The sequence below is a fragment of the Prionailurus bengalensis genome, chromosome C1 (genome assembly GCF_016509475.1).
Source record: "Prionailurus bengalensis isolate Pbe53 chromosome C1, Fcat_Pben_1.1_paternal_pri, whole genome shotgun sequence".
Classification (NCBI taxonomy): domain Eukaryota; kingdom Metazoa; phylum Chordata; class Mammalia; order Carnivora; family Felidae; genus Prionailurus; species Prionailurus bengalensis.
The window spans coordinates 46,772,512-46,790,116 of NC_057345.1; the positions used below are offsets into that span (position 1 = coordinate 46,772,512).

The window sequence follows — 17,605 nt, forward strand, 5'->3', positions numbered from 1 at the left end:
AACAACAAAGAGAGGCAGACAGAAAAGGATAGCTATCAGCAGGTAAGCATCAGGGCCATAGGTAGACATCTCTCCTGTTGTCCCCATTTTTGCAGATATGTTATAATTTCTATGCAGAATAGTGATTGCTCAAATAAAAAATGCTGGAGTATTTCACTGTATTATCATCATAATATATCTGAGAATCTTAAGTCAAGATGGTGAGGAAGAAAGAACACCGACATGGGTACCAGAAGACCTGGATCTCTATCCCAGCTCACCTTGATGACTGGACACATCTTCTCATTTCCCTGTAGCTGTGGCTGCTCATCTGAAGGTTGCAGTAACATTCACTGACCTGAGATGCACCTAGAAAGTAGAACCAGACTGTAGCTATCGGCCATAATTTGGCACTCAGGCAACTAGAAGACGACGGCTGGTCTGAAATGCCAGACTAGTGTATCAGGAGCCAGACTCTGGCGCCCAGCCCCTAGATCATGTTACTCATGCTAGACAGAGTGTCCACCCCGGAAAGGACTTTGCCATCCCCTCACACTCCAGGGGGAAAACAGACATCTTTCAAAGATCTCTGCTATTTGAACAAGGGGACTGGCTGCTACTTGGCTTGATCAAGTCCTAGGAAGCCCCATTCCTCACTTTTACATCTCCACTGAGCCACTGGGACAAAGGACATCCCCTTGCCAGTCAGTCTGTGGAGGAGGGTGGTGACCCTGTCAAGGGCGGTGCTAAGCTCCCCACAGCCCTTTCCTTGAAGCTGTTCTGGGTATCAAATGAAAGCACATAACTCACCTAGTACTTTGTGAGCACTCTATGAGCACCAGTTTTTCTCCTCCCATCCTAATGCCCCACTATCCAGAGCAAGAAATACAGGTGGAATATGATGAAAACATATAATTAGAAAATGTAATTTTTAGAGACAGCATTTACAATGGCAACTACAAAAATATAAAGCACCCAAAAATAAATCTAACGAGAGGTTAGATACCTTTATGAAGAAAATTACAATCTGTATTGAAAGACATTAAGAACTAAATAAATGGAGAGGGGTAGCATATTTATGGGTAGAAGGGCTCAATACCATAATGATATCATCTCCCTGAATTAATCTATAAATTCATTGTAACTCCAATGAAATCTCAAGAGTATTTTTGTGTAACTTTAAAAACTAAGTATAAAATGTATATGGAAGACAAAAAGCCAAAAAAAAAAAAAAAGCCAAGACACTAGTGAAGAAGGACATTGTAGGGATTTGTCCTGCCAAATGTCAAGGATTATTATAAAGCTTTAATAATAAGCTATAAAATAATAAAAGAAGCATAATCTAGGCAAAAGAGTAGACAAAATATATGCCTGAGGGCGCCTGGCTGACTTAGTTGGTAGAGCATGCAACTCTTGGTATCAGGGGGGTTGTAGGTTTGAGCCCCACACTGGGTGTAGGGATTACTTAAAAATAAAATCTTAAAAAATATATATACATACACACACACACACGCACACACACACACAAACGCATCTAGAAAATGATCTTAAGTGCCAAGATGACTTTTTTCCACATGGAGAAAAATTAGAAATAAAATAAATTCCTACCTCACCCCCCCCCCACAACACACACTCCACATGGATTATAGAACTTAAATGTGAAAGACAAAACAATAAAACTTTTAGGAGATAATAAAGGACAGTATCTTTAGGACATCAAAGTGAAAAAAAAGAGTTTCTTAAACATGACATAAGAAGTACTAACCATAAAAGAAAAGATTGATAAATTCAACTACATTAAAATTACTAAGATAGCAGAAGGTTGGCCAGAATCCAACTTCTATGTGGTCTATAAATCTATTCATCTTCCCAAAGGAATAAATTACAGTAACCTTTTTGCATTCACTACGTTCTAACAATACACACCCATAGCTTAGATTCAGCATATGGCTGGCCCATCTTTGACTTCATCCACAATTGGATTACCGGAACTTCTGGTTTAATTTTAATGTTTGAATGGTTGTGTTTTATATTGAGAACTTCTGTGAGCATGCATATGATACTGCTCAGAGTAAGTCCTCCAATCTCAGACAAGCACGATCGTGTGCCATCATCACAGTGCATGGGTACCCGTAGGCACTCACGAGGGAATGGCAGTGCATGGCATCTCTTCCTCACCCTGTGTACACTGTATGCATTGCCGATGATCAGTCATACCCAAGGCTGACTCTCACTGTGCTATCTCCTGGACTTTACTGTTACTCCCCAAACTGCTCGTTGAAACCTGTACTGGCAAAATCAAAGAGAAAATCAAAGGGGTGGACTCTCAGCCATGATCAACATAAACCTCATGGGAAAAGCTAACCTACTATCTCCCATATAACCATGATCTCTCCCAGTGAGCCTACAAGTTTTCCACTTTCTCTTTCCATTCTTTCTACCATGCATCCCTCAACAATGTAGTAGCATTTACTGTACATGTTGACATGTATATAGTAATACATGAATACAGGCTAGGATAACATAAGAAGGAAAATGTCTCCCAAATATGACATGTGTTTCAGATGGAGCTTTTCCAAGAAGATGTCCCTCACATACACCAAGAGAGATGCTTGCATTGGCATGACTGTGCCTAATTGTCACACCCTCTTATTTTCAACTTTTTTTGGGGGGGGGGGGGACAGAGAGAGACAGAGCATGAACGGGGGAGGGGCAGAGAGAGAGGGAGACACAGAATCGGAAACAGGCTCCAGGCTCCGAGCCATCAGCCCAGAGCCCGACGCGGGGCTCGAACTCACGGACCGCGAGATCGTGACCTGGCTGAAGTCGGACGCTTAACCAACTGCGCCACCCAGGCGCCCCTGTCACACCCTATTATTGACAGTAAATTATTTCTTGGGGACCTAAGGATAAACCTTCAAAGTATGTAGTGTCTGGGTACCGAGTAATTAATTACATTGTAATTTACAAATATCCTTTTTGATTGAAAACACTTGTAGTTATTTTTCTTCTAATGAAGTGGACAGCTTTACTGAATCAATAGGGCAGATTTGGGTAAGTAGTTATTATTGATTCCAAACGATGTCAAGAAAACACAAAAATGACTTTTAGTCGGGGCACCTGGGTAGCTCGGTTGGTTGAGCACCCAACTCTTGATTTCCTCTCAGGTCATGATCCAGGGTCATGGAATCTAGCCCCACTTCAGGCTTCATGCTGAGCATGAAGCCTGCTTAAGGTTCTCTCTTTCTCTCTCCCCCTCTGTCCATCTCCTCTGCTGGCTCACTCATTCACTCACTCACTCTCTCTCTCTCTCTCTAAAATAAAAATAATCAAAAAATGACTTTCAGTTGATGACAGTTACTATTCAATTACAGATCCAGTTTACAAGACAAAAAACCATATTGTCAAGATCAGTGAACAAAGGAAATTCAATACTGTCAATACAAAACCATTACTTCACCCCAATCTTTGTATGCACATGAACTTAATGTACTAAGAGAATGCACACAATTCAATTCAGCAGAAGTTAATTGAACATCTACTATATTCCAGACACTGTTGTTAAAAGGAGAAGCCACATTTCCTTCTTTGAGAAGCTTGTAAATGTCCTTTATTCAAGGAAAATTCCTAGACAGATCAGCTCTTTCTTATTATCTCTAAGTGACCAGCTAGAAATCGGGTAAGAATTCAATGGAATTCTTTTTCTTCCCAAAAGAACATTCAAAATAATTATATGAAATGATAAACGCCAAATTTAGGGCAGTTACCTCTGGCTGAAGGAAAGAGATATGACCAGGAAACGGTTACTAGGAGGCTTCAACCTCATTTGTGTGGGTTTATTTCTTAAGCTGAGTGGTGAGTACAAGTGCTTTTACTATCCTGTTACTTCTACTTCGTCTTAGGTCTTATATATATACTACATTTCAAATCATACATATTGCTCTCATGATAAAATTAACCCCTCTTCTTAAAACCCATTAAGTGATTACCTACAAACATGTTCCCTGGTCTATCTCATAAGACTGAAAAGGGCTCCTTGAAATCAGAGGTACTATGGTAAGCAAACTGAGACCTTAATAAGTTAAATGACTTTTTTTTTGTTTGTTTTTTTACTGGAGGAAACCTCTGAAGCTTTACTATGTCAGTAAATACCATGTCTTAAGAAGAGTAAGATATATAATTCAGTGATTTTCAAACATCTTGGGGCATGGGACATTTTTCTCTCTGAATGTTCTTTCTTTTGAAATACTCATAACCATCTTGGGGAACACTAATGTTCCCTGGAACACGATCTTGAAAATGCTCTATAAAGTAATCCATTTCAGCCACATATTGTACATTACAGCCACAGCGAACTATGCCCATCTCCAAACCAATGATGAACCTTCATGCCCATCTGTCTTTGCCCACACAGTTCTCCCAGTCTGGATGCCTTCAAGCCCTGAGAAATTCCTGGTCAACCTTCAGCTTCCAGATGAAATGCAATCTCTTCTTTGAAGCCTTCCCCACTCTTTCCTTTCTTCAGATATAATAAATTACTTTTCTGGACGCTTTCAGTGCCACGCAGATATTTTCTGTACCATATCTCACCCTGCGTCAATTATTCATGCATGAGGCAGGATGCCTAGATGACAGAGGCTGTAACCCTGCATCTCGATACTGTTCACAACACTGAGCACAGAGTCAGGGCCAGACATAAAGTAGGTGCTCAGGCAATATGTGTTAAATGGACACAGAAGTGGTGCCTATGTGGGTGACCTGAGTCAACTTCCCAGATACTCTCCAGGCATTTTGTTAACTTTTCAGTCTTTACTAGCAAATGTGACACTAACAAGAGTAGATATATTGGATACAAAGACTGAAAAAGAGACAAACTGAGACAAAAGAGGGGGAAAGGATGGCTTAACTGATGGATGGTGAACCAGCAGATTACCAGGGTCTAGTCAAGAAACAGAGAGACTGGGGTGCCTAGGTGGCTCAGCTGGTTGAGCGTTCGACTTTGGCTCAGGTCATGATCTCATGGTTTGTGGGTTTGAGCCCCGCATGAGGCCCTCTGCTGACAGTTCAGAGCCTGGAGCCTGCTTTGGATTCTGTGTCTCACTCTCTCTGCATCCCTACCCTGCTCTCTCTCCCCTCAAAAAAATAAACATTAAAAAAAAAAGAAGAAGAAGAAACAGAGACTAACCAACAGAGAGAGTCAGAAATTGCTATGAAGCTCAGAGCTTATACACGGGGTTGGTCATTTTGCAGATGCACTGTAGGTGGTCGACACTGACTTGAAGTCACCCTGAACTGTCACATCTGTCTGTGAGGGCACTCCTCTCATTTTTATCCCCTAAGCTAAACAGCCCATCTTGGCCATCACATAATTTGTATCATTTAAGCTATGAGTTGTTCTATTCAGCAGAATTGTATTTCTGTTTTCCTTTCTCTTTATGAGCATCCCCCACTGGCACTGCAGATTGGTTATACATCAGGTTCAAATAAAAAAAATAATAATAATAAAAGCAAGCCAGCAATTTCTCTCCAATAGAATATGCTGCATATTTCATGAAATAGAAGCCAGAGGAGTTTTATGATTCCTGAACCAAAACCTTTCCATATCTGAAAAGTAAATGGAAGAAAAATACAAAGAGCATCTCACAGAAAAAGAAACCCAATCATTTGCTCTCCAACCTAAGCAAAGTGTTGAAGTCATTAATCGACTTGTGTGTGTGTATGTGTTTCATTATGGACTCATATCCTGCTAATATGCATTTCATAGATTGAGTTCAGTGCTAGTTTCCATGAACATGAATGTACTTACCAGAAAAGGGGTTTTCTTTTCTTACGGACACTTTTTTTTTTTTTTTTAGACCAGAACATCTGACTGGCTCCTGCTCTTAGTTTTGCAATATCTCCCCTCCACTCAATTTTTATTTATATTTCAGGTCACTTCTCTATCATGGTATAGAAGACATTGTGGTCTAGAAAAAAGAGCACTGGACAAGGAGTCTAAGAATTCTGGGTTCCAATGTCTCTCAGCTGTAAAGTTGTATGTTTCCTCCAACCTGATTCATTTTCCAATCTGTAAACAGGGAGACTTCACTATTCTACCAGAATCCAATCAATCAAATAGTCACTTTATTTTCCTCAAAACAATTGTTGAAAAGTACAGTGCCATGGAGGTTTTAGCATGTTATGTGTACCTCACAATTCCCTTCAATTTCTAATAAGCTAAACAAAACAACTTTTGCCTGGAATCCTAAACTGTACCTCTTCCTCCCCATCTCCTGGTTAGGAAAAGGAAAAAAACAACAAACAATGGACACTTAGAATACTTAAGCCTCAGGACATTGGTAAAGAGAACTTTTCATTATCAAAGGGGAGAATTTGGATCTCATTTGAAGGATAACGTTAACAGCTAACTAACATTACATGCTAACTACTGTTCCAAGCACTTGGGTGTCAATTTCCATAATCTTCACAACAATCTTAGGTAGCAGGTCTGTTATTTTGTAAAGAAAACTGAAATATAGAGAGATTAGAGAAGTCAGTCAAGGCCACCAGCTGGCAGGGCTGGAGGAACTGGGGACTGAACCCCGGTAGTCTTAGCACCCAAGTCCAGACTTCCACCCACCTGTTATACCACCTTTTAATGTTATAAATCTCTGCTTATCACAGCTGGCAACAGACAACAGCAATAATGCTATCTCTGCGTACCTGCTTACTGAATATTTTAACAGCACAAATGGATGTCAACATACTGACCAACACTCTCATCAAGTCGCAAGTGTTCAAAACATCCACCATTAGCCCAATGCCCTGTTGACAACAGAGCAACACTCACTTTATGTTCTCAACATCTGACACTTGGAAAAACACGCAGCTTGCTTCTACAGAAAGTCTATTCCATTATTCCCTCTTAAGTTTTACAACCACCGTGAAAGACAGCTGGGACTGCCTCTTCACTCAGAGACAGCATAACACAGTGGTCAGGGCAGACCCTGGGACCAGGATGCTTGGATTTACTTTTTTTTTTTTTTTAAGTTTATTTGCTTATTTAGAGGGAGAAAGAGAGTGCAAGCTGGGGAGTAGCAGACAGAGAGGGAGAGAGAGAATCCCAATGCTGTTGGCGTGTGGCCCAACATGGCAGCTGAAGCCAGGAACCAGGAGATCATGACCTGAGCAGAAGTCAAGAGTCAGAGGCTTAACCAACTGAGCCACCCAGGCATGCCCAGAACTCTTGGATTTAAATCTCTAGTTCTGTACCTTATTTGTTGCGTGACCTTGGACCAGTTACCAACTCTCTGTGTGCCCCCCCATTTCCTTATCAATCAAATGGGAATGAGAATATAGCTATTCACTTCCTAGGGTTATTTAAAGATTAAATAAAGGAATGCATGCAAAGTACTTCAAAGGGTACCTGAGTCTTAGTTAGTGCTCCAAAAGAGCAATTATTCTTATTATTTTTATTAATAAGACAGGTGACTTGCCCAACATCACAAAGTCAGAAAGTGTGTGGATTGGACCTTGGCCTTCTAATTCCAAAGATTATCTTATCTTCTTAGCAGGACTGCATGCTAGTTACCGTCCTCCTGAAATCCTGTTACATGCCAAAGCGCCCAAATGGGGCAGTTTTCTCTAAAAAATTGCTCAAAGATCACATAGGTAATCTGCAATATTGTCCTTGTTTTGCAAATGACAAAGCTGAGGCTCTGAGAGGTCATGTGACCTATCCTCGATTCCTTAACTCAACCAGTGCACATTCTTTGCCACAGTAAGCCCTCAACAACGATCGGAAGTTCCTGACAACAGCCTTCCATGTAGGCAATTTTTTAAAGTGCCATCCAAAAGACATAAACTGTGATTTTCTTGCTTTGTTAGCTTTATTAGTTTGAGAGAGGGATTAAATTCCTACAAAAACAAAATGTTTGACTTGAGTGAATTATCAAAATGAAATGCTGCTTCCATTAGATGCTTCATCTGCCTGCAGGGTGGCCCCAGGCACCGGAAATCCACCAAATGCAATTTTTAAGAAGGGTACTATCAGGTACCAAAGCCAGACACCCACCCACTGAAGGGAAATTACTTTGGAAGGCAAAGGGGAGTGAAGCAGCATATTCCTCTGGGGCCTGGGGAGAAAGAGAACAATAAGTGATAGCATCTCTTCCCGCAACCTCCCACAATGGTGTATCTTACAACCGAAACATACTGTGGAACAGCTTGTGAGAGGAGCTTCATCAACAATAAGTAATTTTTATTCAGATTTTATTGTTGAATACAATGAACATGATTAAATGTTTCAGATATGCCTATTCAGACCTTAAGCAAACCACCAAGAAAAAAAAAACTACTAAAAATCATCTTCTAAATCTGCTTTAGGAAGAGATTTTAATTGCCAACTTGATGCTTAGAACTGAATTCCCACTGGAGAGCTGCACTGCTCCCAAGAAGACAGTAACACACGTTTGCACTTCCCACCTCGGCCTCTGCTCTCATCCCTGCTGATGCCCTTAGCGTCGCCAAATAGTTACAATGTCAGTCTTTCAAGTCACTGCATTTTGAACTTCCGAAACCTTTAAGAGGGCCTCTGTGTATGGAAAAGAACAATAGCGCTTCAAAAGCCATGTCTGTGCGTTCTTCAATACTCCATTTGAATGCTGGGGTTTCAATCAAGGACATCAGCAGACAATTTCTGATTGCTTAGAAGTTGACTTTTATACGGCTTTGATTAGGTTGCCCTTCTCAATAGGAAATCAAGAAAATCTTTGATCCCTTTCAAATTCCAGAATTGTCACCAAGCCTTGTCAGGATAGGAAGTGAAAGAGATGGGGGAGGGGGGTGCTGTGGAGTGTTCGTTCCTACTCCAGCCCAGCTCTCCATCTCTGGCCCCTGAACATCTCTCTCCTTGCCCGTGCAATTCAGGGTTCCATCCAGAATCACTCATCATTGAGATAATAAAAACAATGGGTGCTAATTCAGGGGGTGGGGATGGTTTACAATTTTATGGATTTCCTGAAGACCTATAATTGGCACATAAATGTACAAGCGTGAACCGGATAATTAGGGGGTTCTGAACGCAAGCCACCTTTAATTTATATGATTACTTGAAAACATGTTAACTGTTGTGAAGTGTCAGCGGAACCCCCACAAGGCCTTTATTCGAAACTATCAACACTGCGAAAGTGCGTACAACGGGCCAGCAGGAGGGGGGCGGGGGGGGGGGGGGAGACGCGAGAGCGGATCCTCGCTCCGGTCCCGGTGACTCGCTGGAGCTTCATATTAGCACCCACCTCGGAGGACTCGCTAGCCGGACCGCCCGCCCAGCTCCCGGGCAGCAAAAGACGCACTCGATTCCGCAAGCTTTCCACTTGCCGATTTTTCGAAGGATCTAAGCCCAGGCGTGCGCAGGCCTCCAAATGCACAGGCAGGCACCGACCCACGCCAGCACGCAGCCAAGCTCGCAGACACTCGCGGGAGCGCACAGATGCCCGCGCCGGGGCGCTCTCCGCTCCGAACGCCGCCGAGCCTCAGGCGACAGCCGGAGCACGGTCGCCGAGCGCCCCCGGCCTCCCAACCCCCACCCCATTCCTTCAGACTCTCCCTGCCCAGGCGGAAGTGCCCAGGGCGACCCCCAACAATGAGGACTTGTGCGATGCAGTTGGGGGGAGGCGGGTAGTTTAGAGTGAAACATACACAATCTGGCGGGTTCGGGAGCGACCAAGGCAGGAGCCAAGTGGCATCAGCCTCTGCAGGCAGCTTTCCCTCGTGCCCACCCACTCTTCCCCCACCCCCGCCCGGGTCACCAGCACCACCATCAAGGGGGGATAAAAAGGCGCTTTAAAAAGTGCGGAGAAAAGACGCGCCCTCCCACCAGGGGTCACAATAATACTCCGCGGGACGCAACCAGCCGGGGAAGGAGAGTCCAGGCTACAGCAACCACCTCCGTTTTGAAATTTACTTTGTACGCTCATCCCAAGACGCCTTTCCGACGCGCGACACAATCTCCCCCCATCTCGGACTCCAGATCCAGGTTCTCTCGGCGGCTGAGCCCTCCTGTTAGGGCTTCTTTGTGAGCCAAACCACGGCGATTTTAAAGTTTCCCCCGTAGGAAAACAAACAAACCCTGAGCTCTGCTTCCCAGGCACAGCGTGGAGTCCTGAGCAGAAACCAAGAGCAGCGGGCTGGGGAGAAGAGCTATCAGGGTGGCGGGGAGCCTGGGGAGCGGGACGCAGCGGCGGAGAACGGAGTCGACGGAGGACCCAGGAAGGGCTGGGGTCGGGAAGACGCAGGGCCCAGCTCTGAAGGTGTCTGCGAACGGGGCAGGGGTTAGAGGGAGAGACCCGCTTGTTCGACAGGTCGCGGCAGAGCCACAGCTCAGCCGAGCAGTAGGGGAAGAGGGTCCGGCCCTGGGACGCCGCTAGCGACGCAGAGAGAAGGGATAGGAAGCACCAGGGAGGTTTTGGAGTGGGCGAAGGAGGGCTCGTGGGTGGAAAGAGCCGGGATCGCAGCAGTGAGGAGGCAGCAGGGAGTCTCGGAGAGACACAAGTGTTTGGGCTGAGGCCGTCTGGAGAAAGGCCGCGCGCGGTCACAAGTAGGGAGGCTGGGGTTGGTGAGGGAGAGCCAGAAGGAAGGAGCAGAGGTCGCCCTTGTCCCCCAGCAAGAGGAGGGAGCCAGCGGAAAACTGCAGTCTCCATCCCCTCCGCACCCCCAGCCAAACTCCCGCGACTGGCGTCCCAGGAGCCCTCCTCCGCGCCCGGGGCGCCAGCGGAGCCGTCCGGGCGCCCTGTCCCTCCCGGCACCTGCCCGCTTTGAACTCGGGGCTGGGCTTGCCCCCCGCCTCGCCTCACCTCGGCTGGCCGAGAGCATCCTCCTCCGTTGCCGCAGCCGCCCAAAAAGCGGCTCCCCATGCCCGGCGGGCCGCGGCACTCAGGCGCGCTCTCCAGCCCGGGGAAGCCCCGGCGAGCGCCGCGCTGGGTCCATCCTCCCCGGGAGCCACGGGCCCGCGTCAGAGCAGGGGGAGGAGACCGCCCCGCGCGCCGCCCCGCCTCCTCCCGCGGCCCGCGCCCCGCCCGCCCTCGCGCCCGCCCGGCGCCCCGCGGCGCCGCTCACCTGCCGGCTCGCCGGCCGCCCGAGGCGCGCCCCTCGCCCGGGCCTCGCCGCTCCCGCGCCCGTACCCGCTCCCGTCCGGGCGCTCTTGCGCCACCCGAGCGCGCTCGGAGAGCTTAGCCGAGTCGCGGCGGCGACGCGGAGGAGGCAGAGCGAGCGAGCGGGGGCGCCGCGGTTCGCGGTCGCGCCTCCGGAGCCCCTGCGCTCACCCCGCATCCCCGCGCGGACGGAGGCGAGCCGAGCCGAGGGCTTGGGGCTCCCGCCCCGGCCGCGCCGGCCGGGAGCGGATGCGGGAGAGAGGGGGGTCAGAGCTCCCACAGTCGGCTTTCACAAAGTCGCCAGCGTTTTTCGCCACCATCACCACCAGCAGCAGCGCCCGCCCTACCTCCCTCATTCCCCTCTAGTGTCTATTCCTTTATCCAAGCCTCCAAACTTACGCACTCCCAAATATAAAGAGTGCCAGCGGGGAGGAAGCGAGAGGCTGGGGCCGCGAGGGCCTGTTGCCCCCTTGCTCCTTCGCGGGAGGGGGCGCTAGTTCCCAGCGGCTACCCCTAGTTCGGCAGCCCTCCGTCTCCGCTGAGGCTTCGCACGCGAAGCTGGGCGGTGGGGGAGGGGGGGGGTGGGCTGGCATCGGTCACGGTCATGTCTTCAGTCCCAGGAAGGAACTCAACGCCCCTGAGAGCATGTGGGCCGCAGTTTAGCTCCAACTCCGAGTTCCCATCCGCCCTCCCCCCTTGCGTTCTTAGAGTACTTCGGAAAAGACAATCTGCAGACTCTAATACGGGACTGGGACTGGCGCAGGAGAAGGCCCCAGCCAGTACACAGTCCGTTCCCTGCTTAGTTGACAAAGATCTGCCAAACCGCAGAACATACTGTGTCGGTCTGGAAATTCTTCTACCCTGACACTGGGTTCAACTCCAGTCAATGTCTGTTGTGGTGTAACCTATTTCCAGATACCAGAATGCCAGGCGTGGGAGAGAAAAAAGTCAAGTGCTGCCCCCACTGAAGCAGGGAGGGAAAGGGAAGGAGCAGGCAGGCAACAGTTCCTCACAAAGTTGGTTTTTAGGGGCCACACTCCTGTCCTCCAGCGGGGTAATAATAAAGCTAATGTGGCAGATTTGGGTTTTGTTGTTTGTCAGCACCCCCCCCCCCTTAGCTTCTGTCACTCACCCATGAAAATTTAATGAAGCATTTAGGGTTATTACCCCCAGAGTCAATGGGCTAAAAATATTTAGCCTAATGCACTCCTTGTGGAGCCAATACGTCCATGGCTGGTACATGCAAAGTCATTGAGAGACCCTCCCTTTCTGCACAAAATTCACGACCCATTAAACTTATTCTGTAATAACAGCTTCTGTACAAATGGAAGCCCTAGCAAAAGGAGGCTGTCACGCACCTCCTGAAAAGATAGCAATTTACACAGAGACAAGAAAAATTGGTGAGGTCATTGGCAGGATGCAATCTTAGGAGAACAGTTGATCATAGGAAACTCCCAGCAAGGTGGGAGGGAGGGGCCACCCTTGGTTCTACTGTTTCTATCCACTTCTGGGTGTGACCAGATCTAATGGCCAGGAAGCAGAGAAAGGCTCAAGTCTCTCCAACTTTTCCAAAGTTCTAGAAAGTGGGAAGAGTTGCCACTGAACACTTACAGTTCATTTAGTGGGAAGTTTAGACTCACCGAGCAACTCTATAAAGATGAATAAAACACTTCAGTTTCCTCATCTATAAAGACAAACCTCAGGGGCACCTTGGTGGCTCAGTACCTTGAGCATCCAACTCTGCATTCCAGCTCAGGTCATGATCCCAGGGTCATGGGATCAAACCCCTCATGGAGCTACACACTGAGTTTGGAGTCTGCTTGAGATTCTCTCTCTCTCTCTCTCTCTCTCTCTCTCTTTCTCTTTCTCTCTTTCTTTCTCTCTCCCTTTCTCTTCCTCTGCCCCTCTCCCCTTCTCACGTGTGTGCTCTCTCTCTCTAAAATAAAAAAAAAATTTTAAAAATTAAGATTAAATAAGGTAGACCTCAGTCTGAACTCCATACGAAGAAAACACGAGACATGGACAAATCAGAGAAGTGATGGTTGAAATAGGGAAAGGGAGTATATAAAAATACTATGCACTTCTGGTGTCTGAGACAAATGTCAGACTTTAGGTAATTGAACACAGGTCTAACTTTTTACTGACTCTACCAAAAACCACTGAAGTTTCTCAAGGCTTTGAGGACAGCCACAGGACATCAAAACCATTTACCTGTATTTTAAGACCCTGCATATCACAGTTATTGCCTTCCCGTCTCCTCCACCTCCTATTTTCCAATGGGGTTAGGATTACGGACTTTGAAGGGAATGCAAAACACTGAGTTGGCCACGTAATGGAAATGGAAGAGGCTCATGTAAAACTCTACCTCTATTCAATGTTGAACAAGGTCCACCACGGAAACTAGGCAAATTCCCGCTAAATCCAACAGGGACAACAAAATGCAGCTGTTCTCAACTCCAGGCTGGAAGACAGTGTCACATATAGACTAACTACATGCAAGCTGCTCACCAAGGACTTCGTGAAGACATTAGTAGTCTTTTCGGTTAAACCAAACCAAGTCTGAAAGCACTGTTTTAAGTTATCATGCTAAACGTATCAAGAAAGAGCTCATCTAAAAGGGTGTTTTTTTTTCTTTTCTTCTCTTTTAATAACAGTGTCATTTGTACTAAGTGTGGCATAAGGAGAAAAATCAATAAACATTCCTTTATCATCCAACAGCAAAGTACTAAGAACAGCAAAGATCTATGCATTGGTTATTATGTTCCAGATATGGCTCTGGGTGCTTTCCATACATTAACTCATTTCATCGTCATGACAGCCCTGTGAGAGAAATATCCCTTTTCGTTTTTTAAATGTGTTTATTTTTGAGAGAGAGAGAGAGAGCACAGGAGAGTGAGCGGGGGAGGGACAGAGAGAGAAGGAGAGAGAGAATCCCCAGTAGGCTCCGTGCTGCCAGCATAGAGCCCGACACAGGGCTCCAAGTAATAAACCATGAGATCATGACCTGAGTGGAAATCAAGAGTCGGACGTTCAACCAACTGAGCCCCCGGGGTGCCCTGAAAAATATCCCTTTCAACGGGTACTGAATAGACTATGGACTTTGGAATCTGATGGCCTGAGTTATTTTTTACAAGTTACTCACCTTTCTAAACGTCAAAAGGCTCCATTCTACAGTGGTGATACCTGCTTCTTGAGACACCTGTGTGAGGAGATTGCTGCAAGCCTTAAGTGAGATAATGTAGTAGACAAGGCTAGCACTAAATATGTCACCCAGCAAATATCGGTCCTCTTTCTAGAATAATGCCAAAATAGTTCATTTTAAATCAATAAGCATTTATGGTGTTCCTTTTACATATCAGGCACTGTGCTAGGCAATGGGAATGATGATAAATCGGAAACAGACCCTGCCTCTGAGGAGCTGTGAGACAATGGAATGAAAAAACCAAGGGCATGGGCAGGCAGGTGGGTACAAAGGAGTTTCATTGAATTTCACATAATTCATCCTAATGCACATGATTCTCAAGCTATGCAGAGAGGCAGCCTAAGTACTGTTTGAGATTGACCCATGATTGAAAACAAAAACAAATGTCAGTAAAAATAAATTCAATTAGCAATAATTACTCCTCCAACGAAAGGAATGAAAAGTAGCTCATTTTTGTGTATTATGTATTGTTTAAAACTCAGTTTATTCCTATAATTTTTTTTCCAATATACCTCTCTTTGGGTGAAGTATAATAAAGTTGTGCCGTAAGCTCTAAGGGTTTCAAACACGAGTTATTGTATAGCCACTGTTTATTAAATAGTTTCTAGTGCTCACATATGCCAGGAATATGCTAATATTTCTATACACATAAAGCTCTCAGATTAATAAAATTTTGAATAATGTTCAGTAGGAACATTTCTACCAAGCTTACTAGAGACATCATGTGTTCAAAGTACACTAATGTATAGAATGCACAAAATTTCAAAGGTTAATACTTAAAGTATATAATCCTCTTACAGTCCCTTTCATTCAAGTTCATGTTTACACTCAGGTTCCACTGCTTTATTCAAAAAGTGTTTTCTTATTGTTTACTCTATACCAGGCACAACATTAGCCTTTGGCAAGGCAAGAAAACAAAAAGGAAAACAAAACAAAACAAAAACAAAACTTGCTCTTGAGCAATTCATAGGCACATGAAGGAAATATATCATTACACCGCATTCCAATAAATACTATGGTAGTGTTAAGTACACCATGCTAAGGCAACATCACATACGGGCACTTAACACAGGGTAGGATGTTAAGAAATCCTCATGAAGGAAATGATGTCACCTGGGAAGGTAACTGAATAACCAAAAAAAGCAGGGACAGGTATTTCGGGCAAAGAAAAGAGAATGTACAAATTCTTCCAGGATGCTGGATGGTGGTGGCTATGGCTGACACTGGGGAGGCAACATAAATTTTAATGGGTCTCGTTCGCCATGTTCAGGACTTTGGACTTTAGTGTGAAAGGGGTCAAATGTTTTAAAAAGCAGGAAAAAACATTGTTCACACCTTACCTTAACCACATTTCAGGTACTTTTCTTACATGCCCTGAACTCAAGTAAGATATCCAATTGTTATTTCTTTTTTGGGGTCAGAAAAGAAAATAAATTTCTGAAAGCCTTCATCAAAACAGAGGTCCCTTCTTTTATGATACTGGCCTGCCTTGATTCCAGGGAAAGGTTGTGTGGCAGTATTATTACTGAACTTGACTCTGGTTTACAGTTGCTATAAATAGCACTCCTTTTATTTTTTCCAAGGAGGGGGTGGAGGAGACCAGCAATGCTGCAATTGTATTTATGCCACCAATCTTTTCAACTAAATGCACAATAGAAACAAAGCAGAGAGCTGAAGTGATCATCAAAAGGCTCTTAAGTTCCAACACAAACCCCCAATTTTTTTTCACTCATAAAGTGGATCCTAAGGTGAGGTTAGTGCTTGAAAATAGGGGAAGACTAGAAGCTATCAGAAAATGACTGGTTTCTCATGCTTGGGGAGCATGAGAGCAGGGAGGAATCAGCATACCTTAAGATACAGTATCATGCATTTTGTGGCCACTATGTTGAAGGTATGACAGATACCTGTTTTTTGACTCTCTCAGCCATTCCTCTGTCTTTGTTAAACACCACTCCGATTTTGTTGGGGAAAAATTCCCCCACTCGATGGTATGTTTTTCCCCACTCAGTTTTGGTAGAGCTCACCCTACCTACCTCCAGCTCCAGGGATAGACAGGAGCAACACACTTCTTGGCCACAGTTCAGGGATGGTCCAATAGGTGACCTGTGTATTTACACTAGAGCAACTGGGGAAAATGCTTTCTCTTTACCACTGGCCTGGAAATTGGAAAGATGGTAAGCCTGTAGCTGTAAGAACCCATCCCATAAGAAAGGTCTTCAGAGAATAAAAGAGAGAGAGAAGAAAACAGGTAAGAAAAATAGAGATTTATGAGAACACTGTTGAATGACTTTGGTTTAGCCATGCCTGAAGCCAACTACCATCCCCCCACCCAGATTTTTCAATTATATGAGCCAAAATGTTCCCTCTATTACTGAAACCAGGTTGGATTAGTTTTCTTTTCCCACTTTTGAAGAACACAATTCTATCATACCAAGTATTGCATTATGAACTTTCTTTATATTAATCCAATTTAATACTTAGAGAATCCCCAAAAAGCTATTTGTATGTTGTTATACTTGGCCTTATTCAGAGAAAAACACGAATTCACATTGTATAGGTTAAATCAACTCAGAGAGGTTAAATATCTTACCGAAAGTTACATATACTATTGGAAAAGAAAAAATTTAAATACTATTTATAATAGCACATTACAAAATACTTAGGAGTAGATTGAACAAAAGTCATGCAAAGCTTTTGTGCCAAATCTTACAAAGTGTTGATGAAAACAATTAAAGAAGACCCAAATAAATGGAGAACCATACAATGTTCATGGTGTGGAAAACTCGATGTTGATGTCAATTCTCCCCAAATTGAACTATACATTTAGCAAAATCCAAATAAAATTCCCAGCATACTTTTTTAAAGAAATTTCCAAGTTACCCTTAGAATAGCCAAAACACTCCAGAGAAAGAAGGGAAAATTTAGAGAGCTTATCCTACTTGATTTCAAGACTTACTAAAAAGCTGCAATAATTAAGACAGTATGGTCTTAGCATGAAGGATAGATAAAGTAATCAGCGGAACATCAGATAAAATCCAGAAACAGACCAACACATATGTGGTCAATTGATTTTTTTTTTTTTACAAAGGTGTCAGTGCAATTCATTGAGGAAAGGAAAGTCTTCAAAATATGGTATTGGAACAATCATATGGAAAAAATTAATCTCAATCCCTTCCTTATACCATGTATAGAACAAAATACATTCACTAAAATAGTAAAGATTCTAAAAGAGAATTATAGAGTCTATCCTAATGATTTAGAGGTATGCACATATTTCTTAGAAGACGAAAAAAAT

At 44.6% G+C, this 17,605-nt stretch overlaps 1 protein-coding gene across 9 annotated transcripts in view; it reads right to left on the minus strand.

Moving 5' to 3' along the window:
- DAB1 (DAB adaptor protein 1) overlaps positions 1-17,605 on the minus strand; it is a 1,144,406-nt gene that overhangs the window by 395,749 nt on the left and 731,052 nt on the right. Inside the window, exon 1 of one of the 9 annotated variants that reach the window (XM_043575095.1) lies at positions 10,812-10,965. The exons of the other annotated variants lie outside the window; for them this stretch is intronic. The gene's annotated coding sequence lies outside the window, so the exon portion shown is untranslated. Of the gene's footprint in view, positions 1-10,811; positions 10,966-17,605 lie in introns of those variants that run through there. 9 annotated transcript variants of the gene reach the window in all.